This window comes from Camelina sativa, chromosome 14 (assembly GCF_030686135.1).
Source record: "Camelina sativa cultivar CO46 ecotype springtype chromosome 14, ASM3068613v1".
Taxonomy (NCBI): Eukaryota; Viridiplantae; Streptophyta; class Magnoliopsida; order Brassicales; family Brassicaceae; genus Camelina; species Camelina sativa.
Genome location: NC_141893.1, coordinates 28,009,285 through 28,029,562, shown reverse-complemented (window position 1 = coordinate 28,029,562; position 20,278 = coordinate 28,009,285). Strand labels below are relative to the sequence as shown.

The following is a 20,278-nucleotide window of genomic DNA, read 5'->3' as shown; positions in this document are numbered from 1 at the left end:
AGAGGCTTGCTAGTCACACTCATTATTGCTTTCTTGATGGTTATTCTGGTTTATTTCAAATCCCCATACATCCCAATGATCAGGAAAGACTACTTTCACATGTCCCTATGGTACTTTTGCTTATAGAAAGATGCCATTTGGATTATGTAATGCTCCAGCTACTTTCCAAAGATGCATGATGTCAATTTTCTCTGATGTAATTGAGGATGTTGTAGAGGTTTTCAGGGATGACTTCTCCGTCTATGGAGATTCTTTTTCTAGTTGTCTTTATAATTTGTGCAGGGTATTAAAGAGGTGTGAGGAGAGAAATTTGGTCTTAAATTGGGAGAAGTGTCACTTTATGGTGAAAGAAGAAATTGTGTTGGGACATAAGATTTTAGAGAGAAGCATTGAAGTTGATAAAGCTAAGATTGATGTGATGACCAATCTAGCACCACCAAATTCAGTCAAGGAGATAAGAAGCTTTTTGGGCCATGCTGAATTCTATAGAAGGTTCATTAAAGACTTCTCAAAGATAGCTAGACCTCTCACAAGATTGTTGTGTAAAGAAGTTGACTTTGAGTTTGATGATGAGTGTCTTCAAGCCTTCAAGAAGATAAAGGAAGAGTTGGTTAGTGCTCCAATAGTTCAAGCCCCAGATTGGAATTTGCCATTTGAAATCATGTGTGATGCTAGTGACTATGCAGTTGGAGCAGTACTAGGTCAAAGAAAAGACAAGAAGCTTCATGTAATATACTATGCAAGCAGAACTTTGGATGAAGCTCAAATCAAGTATGCTACAACAGAGAAAGAGCTCCTAGCTATTGTCTTTGCATTTGAAAAGTTCAGGTCATACTTAATGGGTTCAAAGGTCATTGTTCATACTGATCATGCAACATTGAGATATCTTTTAGCAAAGAAAGATGCTAAACCAAGACTCTTGAGATGGATATTGCTTCTTCAAGAGTTTGATTTGGAGATTAAAGATAAGAAAGGTATTGAAAATGGAGTAGCAGATCATTTATCAAGAATGAGGATTGACAATGAGATTCCAATCAATGATGCACTTCCTGAAGAGCAACTAATGGCAATACAACTCCTTGATAAGAGTTGTGATTCTTGGAAAAAGCTTGGAGAAGTCATGAGGTTGGAAGAGAATGGTCCTTGGTGTGCTGATTATGTTAACTACTTTGCTTGTGGTCTTGAACCACCAAATCTTGTTGGCTATGCTAGAAAAAAGTTTTTTAAGGACATCAACAACTACTATTGGGATGCACCTTACCTCTATACTCTTTGTAAAGACAAGATGTACAGAAGATGTGTTGCTAAAGAAGAGATAGAAGGTTTAGTGGAACTTTGCTACATTCAAGACAGTCACAAAGATCCTTCAAGCTGGTATGTTGTGGCCTCCAATGTTCAAAGACACTCAACAGATTATCTCTAAGTGTGATTCATGTAAAAGAAGAGGAAACATCAGCAGGAGGAATGAAATGCCACAAACTCCTATTTTAGAGTTTGAAGTGTTTGATGTGTGGGGTATTGAATTCATGGGACCATTTCCTTCATGATATGGTAACAGTTACATACTTGTGGCTGTTGATTATGTCTCTACATGGGTGGAAGCAATAGCTAGTCCTACCAATGATGTAAAGGTGGTATTAAAGTTGTTCAAGACAATCATTTTTCCAAGGTTTGGTATTCCAAGAGTGGTCATAAGTGATGGAGGAAAGCACTTTATCAACAACGTCTTTGAGAGTCTTCTTAAGAAGCATGGAGTGAAGCATAAGGTTGCCACACCTTACCATCCCCAAACAAGTGGTCAAGTAGAGATTTCAAACAGCGAAATCAAGTCAATTCTTGAGAAAACAGTGGGAATCACAAGGAAGGATTGGTCAAAGAAGCTGGATGATGCTCTATGGGCATATAGAACTACCTATAAGACACCTATTGGAACAACTCCATTCAACCTTCTCTATGGGAAGTCTTGTCATTTGCCAGTTGAATTAGAGTATAAAGCAATGTGGACAGTCAAGCTTCTTAACTTTGATATCAAGAATGTTGTTGAGAAACGCTTGGTGCAATTGAATTAAGTGGAAGAGATCCACCTTGAAGCTTATGAGAGTTCAAAGATCTATAAGGAGAGGACAAAGACATTTCATAACAAAAGAATTCTTCCAAGGGTTTTCAAGGAAGGAGATTTGGTGTTGCTTGAAGCTATTTCCAGGAAAGCTCAAATCCCACTGGTCGGAAACGAACAGGGACTACACGCGGGCAAGAGACGCGGCCAAACCGTGGCCAGTTGAAGCCACTGGGCATGTCCATCGGGAGAGTAGCGGCCGGTTGGGGCCATCGGTTTAGCCAAACGGCCAAAGGGTGGCCGAGTGAAAAGATGCGGTTTTTGACCAGGGACAGTGAAACACATATTTTTTTGTGGTGTGGGTGAATGATGTATGGAATGATGACTTATGAATGAATGGATTACAGGGTGTTTCAATTCCCCTTATGCAATTGTAGTATAAGAGGTGTCAATCCAATCTGAGTGTTTGTGAACAATCAAGATGTGCATATGAGTCTAAGTCAAGCCAGATGTAAAGGTTGTTTGTCACTAACCATCCTATGATGAAATGGAAAGTGCAGAAAGTAAAACTACAAGAACTAGGAGCTAAATGCAAATGGAACAGAATGATTATGACAAACAAAAATAGAAATTATGGAAATTCAAGTATTGAACTAATGCAAGGTAAGTAATGAACAGGATACTAAATGAATGCAACAGAAATGCAACTAGAATAAAACAGGACAAACATAAATCATAAACACAAATTCTGGGTTGGAACTCGAGCAAGCACTCGATCGAGTGTAGATCGAGTGCAGGGTCGAGCTGGACAAATACGCAAAACAGAGCAACACAAGAAAAACAGAGCAATACCAAAACGAATCAAACAACGATCAAACAACAGGATTTAAGCTAAGAAATCAATAAACAAGAAAGGTCTTGAGGAGGGATTCATGGGCTGGACTATGATTGAGGTCATCTAACTTGGTCAACAAATCTCAAACAACTTGAGCTAATCTCTAGACATATATTTCTAAGACATGTTTAATCCACTCTCATGGCAAGAAACAATCAAACTCATGCATCTCTAGACTTGTTCTCACAAAGTAAAGAATCTACACAAGCAGACATTAAGCAATATGTCAAAAATCAAACAAGACTTCTAATCTCTTAGCAAGCCTAATGATAGTCTCTAGATCTAGCCTTATCTATGCTCCTTAGACATTGGTGTGATGCTAAGAGGCTTGAAATCAGATCCTACCCTCTCAGATATAGGATCAGCATTAAGAACATCTAGCCTAGAAGAGATCTACAACAATCAAGCTTGACCAAATCAAACAAACCTCAAACACAACCCAGCCTAACCCATCCTCAAGATCCTAAGCAACTACTCACAAGCATACATGATGAACATCAAAATCATAAACCCATAAAATGATGAAACTTGCATGATTAGATAGATAAAGCAAAGATCTACAATATTGAAGAAAGAATCAAACTCAAATTCTCAATATTCTGAAAGTTATGAAACCAACAATATTGAAGAATTTAGTCTTTTTTCTCCTTTTAAAAGAAGTACAAGATCTTAAGAAAATAAAAGTGCAAAAGGAATAATTCCCAAAAAGGTAAAAACTAGGTTTTTGACTCTCTAAAAAGCTGGCCTCTTTGGTGGCTGCAGGTACAAGCCCTTATATAGAAAAAGTAGTGGAAGCCCTAAAAATGCTAAAAGACAAAATAGCCAGGCGGCTCGACCAACTCGACCTGGTGCTCGGTCGAGTGACCGGTCGAGTTGGCTCGTCTTGTGCTCGTCCCACTCGGTCGAGTCCCTCTCAGCACACGGTCGAGTGTCTGGTCGAGTGGGCAGTCGAGTTGGACTCCGGACCTTGGTTCTTCAGCCTTAGCTCTCTTGCTTTCTCCTCATGATTGCTTCACTTCTCCTCAACATTGCTTCCATGCTCCTTAAGCTCCATAATCACCTGTTTATGCATGAAAAGATGCAAATGCAATGCAACTAAACTCTAATGCAAGAACAGTCCTAAAGCTATGCAATAATGGTCAAAATGGATAGCAAAAGATGCAAAAGATGTGAATATATTAAGGGAAAACAGGGTAAAATATATGAACATCAACACCCCCAAACTTAGTCTTTGCTTGCCCTCAAGCAAATGAACAAGACATAAGAAGGTAGGTGAGGTTTGAAAGTGGGATCTCAGCTCCTAAAGCTTGCAAATAGACCATCTAGAATCAATGTCCAAGTTACTAGTACTATGATGCAAGTTGAATGAGCTGTACTTCAAGATTTTAGGCAAGCATATCACAACGTTTACTGATTTGAGCCTTAGATGTCCACATGCATTCAAATCAACAATTTCCTTTAACATTCATTAATCAAGAACATGAATCAATTATATGCAATGCTTAAACTCATTTGGCTTGGTAGTAAAAGGTTTAGAGACAATGATGGTCTCTCTTTAGAGTGGGGCTTATCAATATCAAGGTTCTCTCATAAAAATGGATTGAGCTTTAGAAGAATGCTAAAGGTAAGAACACTTAGACACATACAAGAACAAAACCTTGTCTACCCAAAGGCACCCAAAGTGTTTATCCTATCAAACTAAACCCAATTGATCCTAGTGCTACCCTTTAACTTTTTCTCTTCTCTTTCACCATTTTCTCTTTTGATTTTAAAGTCTTAGGAGAGGTTTCTTATATGATCTTTCTAGTGGAATGGGAGATTCTTACTTATTTGCTATGGTTTTCTTTTCTTCTTATTCTTAAGACATAAAAGCATTTTGCTATACTCTTCTTTTTCTTTCTTTCTTTTCTTTGACTGAAACCATCTTCAACAATATCATACTTCCCATTCTTTCACTAGACATTGATTTTACTTAAACACATTCCCCTCCTAAAGACTCTAACCTTTTCTTTCTCTTTTCCTCTTTTCTTTTCTTTCTTTTTCAAACAACCAAATCCCAAACCCAACAATGAAATCACCTAGTCCTATCTAGTTTGGAAAATGCAAACTAGAACTACACAAGGCATTATTCTTGTCAGTTCAAACCTAACACTTTCTACCAAGCTCAATCCCAAAATAGGCCTTACACACTCAAGAATAAACATGGCTTGAAAGAAGGGTTGGTTAAGGGTATTGGAAACTGATTTTAATGATTCAATCAGCTACTTGGATCAACAAGAGTGGTAAAAAAGAGGAAGATGATCCAAATATGTATATGGTATCCATGAGTTTAAAGCAATGCACACATTGATATTTAACAGTCAATATTAAGTTCTTATAAGTAGGAAATAGTGTCAAATCACAACATGCTTCAATTTAGACCAAATGCAATGCAGGAATTCAAGGCTTGGTTCAATCTTATGCTCTAACCACTCAACTAGCATCAAAGTACTATTAACTTGGGCATTGATCCTAGTCTAGTGAATCAAGCAAACTAACAAGGAAAATCTCATCATAGATCCCTAATGCAAATAATATACAATCCTACATGAAACATGCTAAACAAGATCCTAATATGCAATGCAAACTACATGACCACTCTTTTTTTTTATAAAGATTTTTGCATAAATTTTTCAAATTTTTAGGGTTTTTCTATGCCTTAGATGCTATGCAAATACTAACATGATGATGCTAAAAATTTGAAATAAGAACACAAAACACAATATCAAATGCTATCTCAAACCTTTCCCAAACTTAAATCACACAGTCCTCTGTGTGAAAGAAATTTGTAAGAGGATTCAAGATCAAAAACAAAACACAACATCAAATGCAATGGTATGTACAAGGGAAGGTGATAGTGGTACCTCAAGGATTGGAGAAGAAACTGTCCACATCCTCTTGCATGCTGTCAAAAGTGTAGTTGGGGTCTTGTTGATGACTTGGAGGTGGAGATTGGGGCAGCTCGACGATGGGAATCGACCGGGACTCGGTCGAGTACGTGCTCGAGTGGGGGGGGGGGGGTCGAGCTGGACCGCGAGTGTCAAAATTCTGACCTTGCTGCTGGTAGAACTGCTGGTAGATTGATGGATCCAGGAAGTACTGGGGTGGGATGGGAGGGTAACCTGGATATCCTGGATAAGCAGCTGGAGGTGGGAAGCCATAAGGTGATCTGGGCTGGAAGGCCGAGTGCATCTGGGGTGCTTGGTCGAGTGGGTGCTCGAGTGACCCGGTCGAGTGCCTCGAAAATTATTGTTCTCGGCTACTTCAACTCCTCTTCCTCTGATTTGGCTCGTACATTGAAGCTCTAGCTGGTTCCACAGGGTTTGCAACTCTTGAGAGTGGTCTAGTTGAGCTACTCCTCCTCAAAGGGCTTGAATGGCTTGGAGATGAGTTTGCACTCTTCAGCTCAACAATCTCCTTTTTTAGGCCCTTGATGGACTTAGCCATATTGGTCACCTTCTTCTTAAGCTTATCAAACCTCTTCCCATGCCACTTGCTCCACTTTTGTAGGAGAGTCAACCTCTTGCTAGTCTCTCTCACTCCTCTACTATCCCTTGGGTTGGGCTCATAATCTTCAAAGTAAAATTGCTCCTCCCCATCAGCCATTTGTACATCTCCAGCTTCATCAACTTTAGGTTGAACTATCCCATCAAACAAGAACTCATCAGCTGGCCAAAAGTCAATGGTTGCTCCTTCTTGAATGGTGGTGAGCTCTTGGTTAGGTAAGATCAACTGTTTTTTTCCCAACTGTTGGAAGCTCAAAGTTGAAGATGTGATTTCCTTGATGCATTTCCTTGGCCAATATGAGAGTAGAGGTGAGGTAGCTTGAGTCAATCCATCTTGGCAAAACCTTCTCTCCTCTAAGTGGGACCTTGGCAGCTTGTAGTATTGGAGTGATGATGCCTCCAATGGCTAAGGCTCCTATTGACCTTTTGTTTTGTAGCTTGCCTACCCAACTTCTCAAATATATCATGTGGTCAATGAGCACCATTGCAAGGTCAGTCTCCACAGTGGTCCTAAGAATGATTGTTCCATTTCTTGCCTCAAGGATGATTCCATTGAGAGCCATGTCAATTATCTTGAGCTCACCCTCATTGAGATTTCCAGTCTTCTTCCTAGCAAAGAATGTATTTGCTAAGGCCTTGTGGAAGTACCTTAGGACTGGGCTTCTTATCTTTGAACTCTTGGTCTTGGAGGATGAATAGGTGATGTTGTCTCCAATGGTTTCCCAAATGGCATAGAGCTCCTCTCTTGGTATCATCAAGCTCCTATTACTACCAACTTCAAAACCAAACACATTTGCTATCTTCTTCAATGAAAGCTTATAGTTCTTCCCCTTGATTGTGAAAGCAATATGACCAGCTCCAAACTCATCATCCTTCCTTGCATATGTGTGCAGCTTGACTGTGGCTAGAAACTCACAACTTTCTTCTTTATACCCCTCCATGCAAAGCCCCATGAACTTGGTTAGGTTGCTCTTCTCAAACAGATACTCCACATCTTTATCAATGGCTAGCTTCTCCATGGTTTCCTTGTGTGGATACCTAGTTCCCAGGAACTCCATTCTCATGAAGGCTTCATTAAGCTGCCTCTTTGTCAATCCACAAGATTCTGCTTCTCCATCATCCTCTAGCTCTTCTTCTTCACTTTCTTCCTCACTTTCACTTTCAATCTCCTCTTGTTCAATCTCAACTGCTAGCCTCTTCCCCTTGGCCTTGTTTCTCCTCATGAACTCACGAAGATTTAGCTCCCTTTCTTTTTCAATTTCAGTTCTCTCAGGATCTTCCTCAACTGACTGATTTCTTGAACACGGCATCTGACTCGATCGACTACTCGGACCACCACTCGGTCAAGTGCATGCTCGAGTGGGGCATCGAGTGGTTCTTCCAGCTTCTCTCCTTGATTGTAGGCGATCATCACAACGTTCCATGGAGCTTGCAACCGCTTGTTGAGACTTCCTAGTAATCCTTGAAGACATTTTCGAATAGAACTGAAGGGAATATACTCAAAGCTTAAGGTTAATAGGTTAGTGACCCAAAAACTTAAAAGAACCAAGCTTGAGCAGATGATGAACTTTGAGAGAGATTTTAAAACTTGATTTTAGTTGTTTTGAGCAAATGAGAGAGTGTGAGAGATATAGGATCGTGTGAGGCTCTATTTAAAGAAGCTAAGGGGACAAGGAGACAAGGGTGGAGCGTCCATACCATTTAAATTCGAAATGGGAATCTTTGACCTGCTTTTTGCTGCCACTCGACCCCACACTCGACCAGCACGTGGTCGTGCTCCTTGACCAAAGTTTGAAATTTCAAAATTTTTCTTCTTTTTCTTCCCTCCACTCGATCATTCTAGAGAAATGAGAATCGAGTGGGCCTTACTTCTTTGCCAACTCGGTTGAGTACCTCTCGTGGGCTGGTCGAGTGGGCTTGCGAATCTCCTTCCCCAAGTCCAAATCTCTCCATACCCATCTACACTTTCATTGAAAGGCCTGTCCAACACAAACATAAAAGAAAACACATCAAAACTACTAAGAAAATAAAGCATATTTACAAAGGATACCTTAGGGACTTCCTCCCTAGTGAGCTTGTTTAGAGTCACTAAGATTGTCTTTGGTTGCCTTTTAGGCTTTGTTTAGATACCAAGGAGGTGATGAAATCCTCCCTGACACTTCTTGATCACTATGAGTCTGATCCTTGATCACCTCACCCTTAACACACAAACCATATTTCTTCTTGATTTTGAGCCTTGGTCTTGCTTTCCTCAAAGACCTCTTGTTTAACTTGACTTGGAGATCCTTAACCATACCAGTCAACTCTTGAACTGACCTCTTAAGCTTTTCCACAGAATCTTCTTGAAGAGAGAGATTGTCCTTTGGAGCTGCCACTTCACTCAAACCTTCATGACCACCCTTGTCCTTGATAGTAAAAGGTTGATCATCAATGGTAGGAAGATTGGTTGGGTTATAGATGTTAAACTTCATAGCTATACCCTCAGAAATGTTCAAGGTCACAAGACCTTCCTTAACATCAATAACAGCTCCAACTGTGGCCAAGAATGGCCTCCCAAGGATGATAGGATCTTCAGGTTCCTTGTCCATCTTCAATACCACAAAATCTGTATGAACCCTTGCTCTTCCTATCTTGACTGGAATATTCTCCAACTTGCCAACCACATCTCTGTTTGAACCATCAGCTAGGCATATATGAAGGTTGGTGGACTTGAAGTCAGTGTGCCCAAGCTTTTGTGCTATAGAATAGGGCATCACACTGATAGATGCTCCCAAGTCACATAAGCACTGGTTGTAGTGAAGATAGCAAAGTGTGCAAGGCAGATAGAATGGACCTGGATCCTTAAGCTTAATTGGGGTGATTACTCCTCCAAGGTCTTCAAGATCCTTCTCATCTTGAGCTTGAGCCTTCTTCTTTGATAAATCAAGCAAAAAATCCTTATAGAGAGGATATGGATCATACTGTTCCAAGGCAGGTCATCTTTCTTCTTCTTGGTAAGCAATGATGATCTCTTGTATGGCCATCACTTTTTCTTGTTTCTCAATCACAACATCTTCTTTCAAAGCTTTCTCTTCCTCTTGTTGCAAAGCCAACATTTCTTTTTTCTCAATGAATTCCCTTAGTTCCTTAAGCTTCTGTGCCTTGAAACGCCCTGGGAATGGTAGTGGAGGCTTGTAAGCAGGAGGGATGTACTTAGCAGGCTTGACAACTTCTGACTCTTCAGCTTGATTGACCACTCGAACACTCACTCGGTCGAGTGCTTGCTCGAGCACCTGGTCGAGTGCAATACCGGATTCAGACTGCTTTGCACAGACTTCACTCTGAGCTTCAAAAAATGACCAATCCTCCCCAACTTGAACTTCACTGTCCCCAGTGACTTTTTCTTCAAAGATATGAATGGCTTTGGCAGTAAACTCCTTTCGGTTTTGAACTACTTTTCCAGGGAGTTGGGTGGGTTTTGGAGCTGAAGTAGATGCTATATTGCTCTCCATATACTTCACTCTTGAGTTCAGACCTTCAAACTTCATATTGAGATCATTATACTGTGATGTTAACCTTTGATTCAACTCAGCAAACTGTTTGGCTTCCTCAATCTTTCCATTGGTTTTCCCAATCAACAGTTGTTGTATCATTGCTCTTAGGTCTTGTTCCTGGCCTTGGTTAGTCTGAAACCCTGGTGGGGGACACAATTGGGGCTGCAACACTTGTTGCTGCTGCTTGGGTGCATAGTTGTTCTGTTGTTGAGGCTGAGGAGGTGGATAGACTTGGTCTTGAGGGTTGGCTACATTAGTGCTCCTATAAGAGAGGTTGTTCTGCTTGAATCCTCCCCATTGGTTGTAGCCTTTGTATCCTCCTCCTTGGTTCTGCATATACCACAACTCAGCAAACTCCCTATCTCCTTCTTGGACTGGAGCTTCTTCTTCACTAATGAAGTGAATGGTTTTTGACTGGCTTAGGAGAATCTTGTCAAGCTTCTCATTGACCATCTTTAAATCCTGCTTGTATTTGTCCTCTTGATCAGTGGAGGGGATCCTTATGGGCCTATCATAATCTTCATTATAATTACCATCTGACTGAGCAAGGTTCTCTCAACCAATTCCCATCCTTCTTCCACATTCTTGTTGAGGAAGTTGCCATTGGAAGCTGTATCAAGAAGCATTCTGATTTTGGGAAGCACTCCTCTATACAAAGTGCTTAGAAGGGACTCATTGCTGAAGCCATGGTGAGGACACAGAGTCTGGAATCCTTTAAACTTTTCCCAAGCTTCACAAAAGCTCTCATAATTCCTTTGAGCAAACCCAGAAATTTCATTCCTCAACCTAGCAGTCCTTGCATTGGAGAAGAACTTGGCCAGAAAAGTTTTTTTGCATGCATCCCATGTGGTTATTGCTCCAGTAGGAAGAGTGTTCTCCCATAGATGAGCTTTGTCTCCAAGGGAAAATGGGAATAACCTTAACTTGAAGCCATCTTCACTTACTCCATTGATTTTTGTGAGTCCACATATTCTGTCAAACTCATCAAGGTGATCTAGAGGATCCTCCATTGGCAACCCATGAAATTTGTTGGCTTGTATCATGGAGATCAATCCACTCTTGATTTCATAATTATTATTGGCAACTGCAGGAGGCACAATACCAGCTCTTTGGTTGTGTGTGTTAGGTGCATCCCCAGCACCAATGTTCCTTGCCCTTGGAGCTTGTTGATCTTGTTGCTCCATTAGCACTTGTTGTTCTTGTTCCTGAACTACTCTTTTTTGCTTATGTCTCAAACCATGTTGTAGCCTGTCGATGTTGTCAATAGGCCTTTGAAGATTGTCTTTGCCTTTTGACCTTGTGTGCATCAACAAACTCGAGTACAGACTCGAACATGTACACGGTCGAGCGCAGGCTCGAGTGGGTGGTCGAGTCGACTGGGCAGTGATGGCTATTTGTATCTGGCTTCTGACTCGATCAAGTGCTCGATCACTACTCGGTCGAGTGGGTGGTCGAGTGGGTACCTGAAACTCAAGACAGCCAAGCAAAAGAAGATTCGAGTACAATAACTTCACAAGTGTGTGAACGAACTTAATCTTAGACTAATAATGATCCTAAATGTCACAAAACAAACTCAAATGGGCAACAGCGCCAAATTGAAACACATATTTTTTTGTGGTGTGGGTGAATGATGTATGGACTGATGACTTATGAATGAATGGATGGCATGGTGTTTCAATTCCCCTTATGCAGTTGTAGTATAAGAGGTGTCAATCCAATTTGAGTGTTTGTGAACAATCAAGATGTGCATATGAGTCTATGTCAAGCCAGATGTAAAGGTTGTTTGTCACTAACAATCCTATGATGAAATGGAAAGTGCAGAAAGTAAAACTACAAGAACTAGGAGCTAAATGCAAATGGAACAGAATGATTATGACAAACAAAAATAGAAACTATGGAAATGCAAGTATTGAACTAATGCAAGGTAAGTAATGAACATGATACTAAATGAATGCAACAGAAATGCAACTAGAATGAAACAGGACAAACATAAATCTTAAACACAAGTTCTGGGTTGGAACTCGAGCAAGCACTCGATCGAGTGTAGATCGAGTGCAGGGTCGAGCTGGACAAATACGCAAAACAGAGCAACACAAGAAAAACAAAGCAATACCAAAACGAATCAAACAACGATCAAACAACAGGATTTAAGCTAAGAAATCAATAAACAAGAAAGGTCTTGAGGAGGGATTCATGGGCTGGACTATGATTGAGGTCATCTAACTTGGTCAACAAATCTCAAACAACTTGAGCTAATCTCTAGACATATATTTCTAAGACATGTTTAATCCACTCTCATGGCAAGAAACAATCAAACTCATGCATCTCTAGACTTGTTCTCACAAAGTAAAGAATCTACACAAGCAGGCATTAAGCAATATGACAAAAATCAAACAAGACTTCTAATCTCTTAGCAAGCCTAATGATAGTCTCTAAATCTAGCCTTATCTATGCTCCTTAGACATTGGTGTGATGCTAAGAGGCTTGAAATCAGATCCTACCCTCTCAGATATAGGATCAGCATTAAGAACATCTAGCCTAGAAGAGATCTACAACAATCAAGCTTGACCAAATCAAACAAACCTCAAACACAACCCAGCCTAACCCATCCTCAAGATCCTAAGCAACTACTAACAATCATACATGATGAACATCAAAATCATAAACCCATAAAATAATGAAACTTGCATGATTAGATAGATAAAGCAAAGATCTACAATATTGAAGAAAGAATCAAACTCAAATTCTCAATATTCTGAAAGTTATGAAACCAACAATATTGAAGAATTTAGTCTTTTTTCTCCTTTTAAAAGAAGTACAAGATCTTAAGAAAATAAAAGTGCAAAAGGAATAATTCCCAAAAAGGTAAAAACTAGGTTTTTGACTCTCTAAAAAGCTGGTCTCTTTGGTGGCTGCAGGTACAAGCCCTTATATAGAAAAAGTAGTGGAAGCCCTAAAAATGCTAAAAGACAAAATAGCCAGGCGGCTCGACCAACTCGACCTGGTGCTCGGTCGAGTGACCGGTCGAGTTGGCTCGTCTTGTGCTCGTCCCACTCGGTCGAGTCCCTCTTAGCACACGGTCGAGTGTCTAGTCGAGTGGGCAGTCGAGTTGGACTCCGGACCTTGGTTCTTCAGCCTTAGCTCTCTTGCTTTCTCCTCATGATTGCTTCACTTCTCCTCAACATTGCTTCCATGCTCCTTAAGCTCCATAATCACCTGTTTATGCATGAAAAGATGCAAATGCAATGCAACTAAACTCTAATGCAAGAACAGTCCTAAAGCTATGCAATAATGGTCAAAATGGATAGCAAAAGATGCAAAAGATGTGAATATATTAAGGGAAAACAGGGTAAAATATATGAACATCAACACCCCCAAACTTAGTCTTTGCTTGCCCTCAAGCAAATGAACAAGACATAAGAAGGTAGGTGAGGTTTGAAAATGGGATCTCAGCTCCTAAAGCTTGCAAATAGACCATCTAGAATCAATGTCCAAGTTACTAGTACTATGATGCAAGTTGAATGAGCTGTACTTCAAGATTTTAGGCAAGCATATCACAACGTTTACTGATTTGAGCCTTAGATGTCCACATGCATTCAAATCAACAATTTCCTTTAACATTCATTAATCAAGAACATGAATCAATTATATGCAATGCTTAAACTCATTTGGCTTGGTAGTAAAAGGTTTAGAGACAATGATGGTCTCTCTTTAGAGTGGGGCTTATCAATATCAAGGTTCTCTCATAAAAATGGATTGAGCTTTAGAAGAATGCTAAAGGTAAGAACACTTAGACACATACAAGAACAAAACCTTGTCTACCCAAAGGCACCCAAAGTGTTTATCCTATCAATCTAAACCCAATTGATCCTAGTGCTACCCTTTAACTTCTTCTCTTCTCTTTCACCCTTTTCTCTTTTGATTTTAAAGTCTTAGGAGAGGTTTCTTATATGATCTTTCTAGTGGAATGGGAGATTCTTACTTATTTGCTATGGTTTTCTTTTCTTCTTATTCTTAAGACATAAAAGCATTTTGCTATACTCTTCTTTTTCTTTCTTTCTTTTCTTTGACTGAAACCATCTTCAACAATATCATACTTTCCATTCTTTCACTAGACATTGATTTTACTTAAACACATTCTCCTCCTAAAGACTCTAACCTTTTCTTTCTCTTTTCCTCTTTTCTTTTCTTTCTTTTTCAAACAACCAAATCCCAAACCCAACAATGAAATCACCTAGTCCTATCTAGTTTGGATAATGCAAACTAGAACTACACAAGGCATTATTCTTGTCAGTTCAAACCTAACACTTTCTACCAAGCTCAATCCCAAAATAGGCCTTACACACTCAAGAATAAACATGGCTTGAAAGAAGGGTTGGTTAAGGGTATTGGAAACTGATTTTAATGATTCAATCAGCTACTTGGATCAACAAGAGTGGTAAAAAGGAGGAAGATGATCCAAATATGTATATGGTATCCATGAGTTTAAAGCAATGCACACATTGATATTTAACAGTCAATATTAAGTTCTTATAAGTAGGAAATAGTGTCAAATCACAACATGCTTCAATTTAGACCAAATGCAATGTAGGAATTCAAGGCTTGGTTCAATCTTATGCTTCTAACCACTCAACTAGCATCAAAGTACTATTAACTTGGGCATTGATCCTAGTCTAGTGAATCAAGCAAACTAACAAGGAAAAGCTCATCATAGATCCCTAATGCAAATAATATACAATCCTACATGAAACATGCTAATCAAGATCCTAATATGCAATGCAAAGTACATGAACACTCTTTTTTTGTTATAAAGATTTTTGCATAAATGTTTCAAATTTTTAGGGGTTTTCTATGCCTTAGATGCTATGCAAATACTAACATGATGATGCTAAAAAATTGATATAAGAATACAAAACACAATATCAAATGCTATCTCAAACCTCCCCCAAACTTAAATCACACAGTCCTCTGTGTGAAAGAAATTTGTAAGAGGATTCAAGATCAAAAACAAAACATAACATCAAATGCAATGGTATGTACAAGGGAAGGTGATAGTGGTACCTCAACGATTGGAGAAGAAACTGTCCACATCCTCTTGCATGCTGTCAAAAGTGTAGTTGGGGTCTTGTTGATGACTTGGAGGTGGAGATTGGGGCAGCTCGACGATGGGAATCGACCGGGACTCGGTCAAGTACGTGCTTTAGTGGGGGGGGGGGGGTCGAGCTGGACAGCGAGTGTCAAAATTCTGACCTTGCTGCTGGTAGAACTGCTGGTAGATTGATGGATCCATGAAGTACTGGGGTGGGATGGGAGGGTAACCTGGATATCCTGGATAAGCAGCTGGAGGTGGGAAGCCATAAGGTGATTTGGGCTGGAACTCGGCCGAGTGCATCTGGGGTGCTCGGTCGAGTGGGTGCTCGAGTGACCCGGTCGAGTGCCTCAAAAATTATTGTTCTCGGCTACTTCAACTCCTCTTCCTCTGATTTAACTCGTACATTGAAGCTCTAGCTGGTTCCATAGGGTTTGCAACTCTTGAGAGTGCTCTAGTTGAGCTACTCCTCCTCAAAGGGCTTGAATGGCTTGGAGATGAGTTTGCACTCTTCAGCTCAACAATCTCCTTTTCTAGGCCCTTGATGGACTTAGCCATATTGGTCACCTTCTTCTTAAGCTTATCAAACCTCTTCCCATGCCACTTGCTCCACTTTTGTAGGAGAGTCAACCTCTTGCTAGTCTCTCTCACTCCTCTACTATCCCTTGGGTTGGGCTCATAATCTTCAAAGTAAAAGTGTTCCTCCCCATCAGCCATTTGTACATCTCCAGCTTCATCAACTCTAGGTTGAACTATCCCATCAAACAAGAACTCATCAGCTGGCCAAAAGTCAATGTTTGCTCCTTCTTGAATGGTGGTGAGCTCTTGGTTAGGTAAGATCAACTGTTTTTTTCCCAACTGTTGGAAGCTCAAAGTTGAAGATGTGATTTCCTTGATGCATTTCCTTGGCCAATATGAGAGTAGAGGTGAGGTAGCTTGAGTCAATCCATCTTGGCAAAACCTTCTCTCCTCTAAGTGGGACCTTGGCAGCTTGTAGTATTGGAGTGATGATGCCTCCAATGGCTAAGGCTCCTATTGACCTTTTGTTTTGTAGCTTGCCTACCCAACTTCTCAAATATATCATGTGGTCAATGAGCACCATTGCAAGGTCAGTCTCCACAGTGGTCCCAAGAATGATTGTTCCATTTCTTGCCTCAAGGATGATTCCATTGAGAGCCATGTCAATTATCTTGAGCTCACCCTCATTGAGATTTCCAGTCTTCTTCCTAGCAAAGAATGTATTTGCTAAGGCCTTGTGGAAGTACCTTAGGACTGGGCTTCTTATCTTTGAACTCTTGGTCTTGGAGGATGAATAGGTGATGTTGTCTCCAATGGTTTCCCAAATGGCATAGAGCTCCTCTCTTGGTATCATCAAGCTCCTATTACTACCAACTTCAAAACCAAACACATTTGCTATCTTCTTCAATGAAAGCTTATAGTTCTTCCCCTTGATTGTGAAAGCAATATGACCAGCTCCAAACTCATCATCCTTCCTTGCATATGTGTGCAGCTTGACTGTGGCTAGAAACTCACAACTTTCTTCTTTATACCCCTCCATGCAAAGCCCCATGAACTTGGTTAGGTTGCTCTTCTCAAACAGATACTCCACATCTTTATCAATGGCTAGCTTCTCCATGGCTTCCTTGTGTGGATACCTAGTTCCTAGGAACTCCATTCTCATGAAGGCTTCATAAAGCTGCCTCTTTGTCAATCCACAAGATTCTGCTTCTCCATCATCCTCTAGCTCTTCTTCTTCACTTTCTTCCTCACTTTCACTTTCAATCTCCTCTTGTTCAATCTCAACTGCTAGCCTCTTCCCCTTGGCCTTGTTTCTCCTCATGAACTCACGAAGATTTGGCTCCCTTTCTTTTTCAATTTCAGTTCTCTCAGGATCTTCCTCAACTGACTGATTTCTTGAACACGGCATCTGACTCGATCGACTACTCGGACCACCACTCGGTCAAGTGCATGCTCGAGTGGGGCATCGAGTGGTTCTTCCAGCTTCTCTCCTTGATTGTAGGCGATCATCACAACGTTCCATGGAGCTTGCAACCGCTTGTTGAGACTTCCTAGTAATCCTTGAAGACATTTTCGAATAGAACTGAAGGGAATATACTCAAAGCTTAAGGTTAATAGGTTAGTGACCCAAAAACTTAAAAGAGCCAAGCTTGAGCAAATGATGAACTTTGAGAGAGATTTTAAAACTTGATTTTAGTTGTTTTGAGCAAATGAGAGAGTGTGAGAGATATAGGATCGTGTGAGGCTCTATTTAAAGAAGCTAAGGGGACAAGGAGACAAGGGTGGAGCGTCCATACCATTCAAATTCGAAATGGGAATCTTTGACCTGCTTTTTGCTGCCACTCGACCCCACACTCGACCAGCACGTGGTCGTGCTCCTTGACCAAAGTTTGAAATTTCAAAATTTTTCTTCTTTTTCTTCCCTCCACTCGATCATTCTAGAGAAATGAGAATCGAGTGGGCCTTACTTCTTTGCCAACTCGGTTGAGTACCTCTCGTGGGCTGGTCGAGTGGGCTTGCGAATCTCCTTCCCCAAGTCCAAATCTCTCCATACCCATCTACACTTTCATTGAAAGGCCTGTCCAACACAAACATAAAAGAAAACACATCAAAACTACTAAGAAAATAAAGCATATTTACAAAGGATACCTTAGGGACTTCCTCCCTAGTGAGCTTGTTTAGAGTCACTAAGATTGTCTTTGGTTGCCTTTTAGGCTTTGTTTAGATACCAAGGAGGTGATGAAATCCTCCCTGACACTTCTTGATCACTATGAGTCTGATCCTTGATCACCTCACCCTTAACACACAAACCATATTTCTTCTTGATTTTGAGCCTTGGTCTTGCTTTCCTCAAAGACCTCTTGTTTAACTTGACTTGGAGATCCTTAACCATACCAGTCAACTCTTGAACTGACCTCTTAAGCTTTTCCACAGAATCTTCTTGAAGAGAGAGATTGTCCTTTGGAGCTGCCACTTCACTCAAACCTTCATGACCACCCTTGTCCTTGATAGTAAAAGGTTGATCATCAATGGTAGGAAGATTGGTTGGGTTATAGATGTTAAACTTCATAGCTATACCCTCAGAAATGTTCAAGGTCACAAGACCTTCCTTAACATCAATAACAGCTCCAACTGTGGCCAAGAATGGCCTCCCAAGGATGATAGGATCTTCAGGTTCCTTGTCCATCTTCAATACCACAAAATCTGTATGAACCCTTGCTCTTCCTATCTTGACTGGAATATTCTCCAACTTGCCAACCACATCTCTGTTTGAACCATCAGCTAGGCATATATGAAGGTTGGTGGACTTGAAGTCAGTGTGCCCAAGCTTTTGTGCTATAGAATAGGGCATCACACTGATAGATGCTCCCAAGTCACATAAGCACTGGTTGTAGTGAAGATAGCAAAGTGTGCAAGGCAGATAGAATGGACCTGGATCCTTAAGCTTAATTGGGGTGATTACTCCTCCAAGGTCTTCAAGATCCTTCTCATCTTGAGCTTGAGCCTTCTTCTTTGATAAATCAAGCAAAAAATCCTTATAGAGAGGATATGGATCATACTGTTCCAAGGCAGGTCATCTTTCTTCTTCTTGGTAAGCAATGATGATCTCTTGTATGGCCATCACTTTTTCTTGTTTCTCAATCACAACATCTTCTTTCAAAGCTTTCTCTTCCTCTTGTTGCAAAGCCAACATTTCTTTTTTCTCAATGAATTCCCTTAGTTCCTTAAGCTTCTGTGCCTTGAAACGCCCTGGGAATGGTAGTGGAGGCTTGTAAGCAGGAGGGATGTACTTAGCAGGCTTGACAACTTCTGACTCTTCAGCTTGATTGACCACTCGAACACTCACTCGGTCGAGTGCTTGCTCGAGCACCTGGTCGAGTGCAATACCGGATTCAGACTGCTTTGCACAGACTTCACTCTGAGCTTCAAAAAATGACCAATCCTCCCCAACTTGAACTTCACTGTCCCCAGTGACTTTTTCTTCAAAGATATGAATGGCTTTGGCAGTAAACTCCTTTCGGTTTTGAACTACTTTTCCAGGGAGTTGGGTGGGTTTTGGAGCTGAAGTAGATGCTATATTGCTCTCCATATACTTCACTCTTGAGTTCAGACCTTCAAACTTCATATTGAGATCATTATACTGTGATGTTAACCTTTGATTCAACTCAGCAAACTGTTTGGCTTCCTCAATCTTTCCATTGGTTTTCCCAATCAACAGTTGTTGTATCATTGCTCTTAGGTCTTGTTCCTGGCCTTGGTTAGTCTGAAACCCTGGTGGGGGACACAATTGGGGCTGCAACACTTGTTGCTGCTGCTTGGGTGCATAGTTGTTCTGTTGTTGAGGCTGAGGAGGTGGATAGACTTGGTCTTGAGGGTTGGCTACATTAGTGCTCCTATAAGAGAGGTTGTTCTGCTTGAATCCTCCCCATTGGTTGTAGCCTTTGTATCCTCCTCCTTGGTTCTGCATATACCACAACTCAGCAAACTCCCTATCTCCTTCTTGGACTGGAGCTTCTTCTTCACTAATGAAGTGAATGGTTTTTGACTGGCTTAGGAGAATCTTGTCAAGCTTCTCATTGACCATCTTTAAATCCTGCTTGTATTTGTCCTCTTGATCAGTGGAGGGGATCCTTATGGGCCTATCATAATCTTCATTATAATTACCATCTGACTGAGCAAGGTTCTCTCAACCAATTCCCATCCTTCTTCCACATTCTTGTTGAGGAAGTTGCCATTGGAAGCTGTATCAAGAAGCATTCTGATTTTGGGAAGCACTCCTCTATACAAAGTGCTTAGAAGGGACTCATTGCTGAAGCCATGGTGAGGACACAGAGTCTGGAATCCTTTAAACTTTTCCCAAGCTTCACAAAAGCTCTCATTATTCCTTTGAGCAAACCCAGAAATATCATTCCTCAACCTAGCAGTCCTTGCATTGGAGAAGAACTTGGCCAGAAAAGCATTCTTGCATGCATCCATGTGGTTATTGCTCCAGTAGGAAGAGTCTTCTCCCATAGATGAGCTTTGTCTCCAAGGGAAAATGGGAATAACCTTAACTTGAAGCCATCTTCACTTACTCCATTGATTTTTGTGAGTCCACATATTCTGTCAAACTCATCAAGGTGATCTAGAGGATCCTCCATT

At 40.7% G+C, this 20,278-nt stretch overlaps 2 non-coding genes across 2 annotated transcripts; both read left to right on the top strand.

The window, feature by feature from the left end:
• The first annotated feature begins 10,710 nt into the window (after positions 1-10,710).
• LOC147928718 (small nucleolar RNA R71) lies at positions 10,711-10,817 on the top strand. Its single transcript, XR_015581105.1, has one exon. It is a non-coding gene; the product is annotated as a small nucleolar RNA R71 (small nucleolar RNA).
• Positions 10,818-19,949: 9,132 nt separating this feature from the next.
• On the top strand, positions 19,950-20,056 carry LOC147928717 (small nucleolar RNA R71). The gene has a single exon (XR_015581106.1). It is a non-coding gene; the product is annotated as a small nucleolar RNA R71 (small nucleolar RNA).
• The last annotated feature ends 222 nt before the right edge of the window (positions 20,057-20,278 follow it).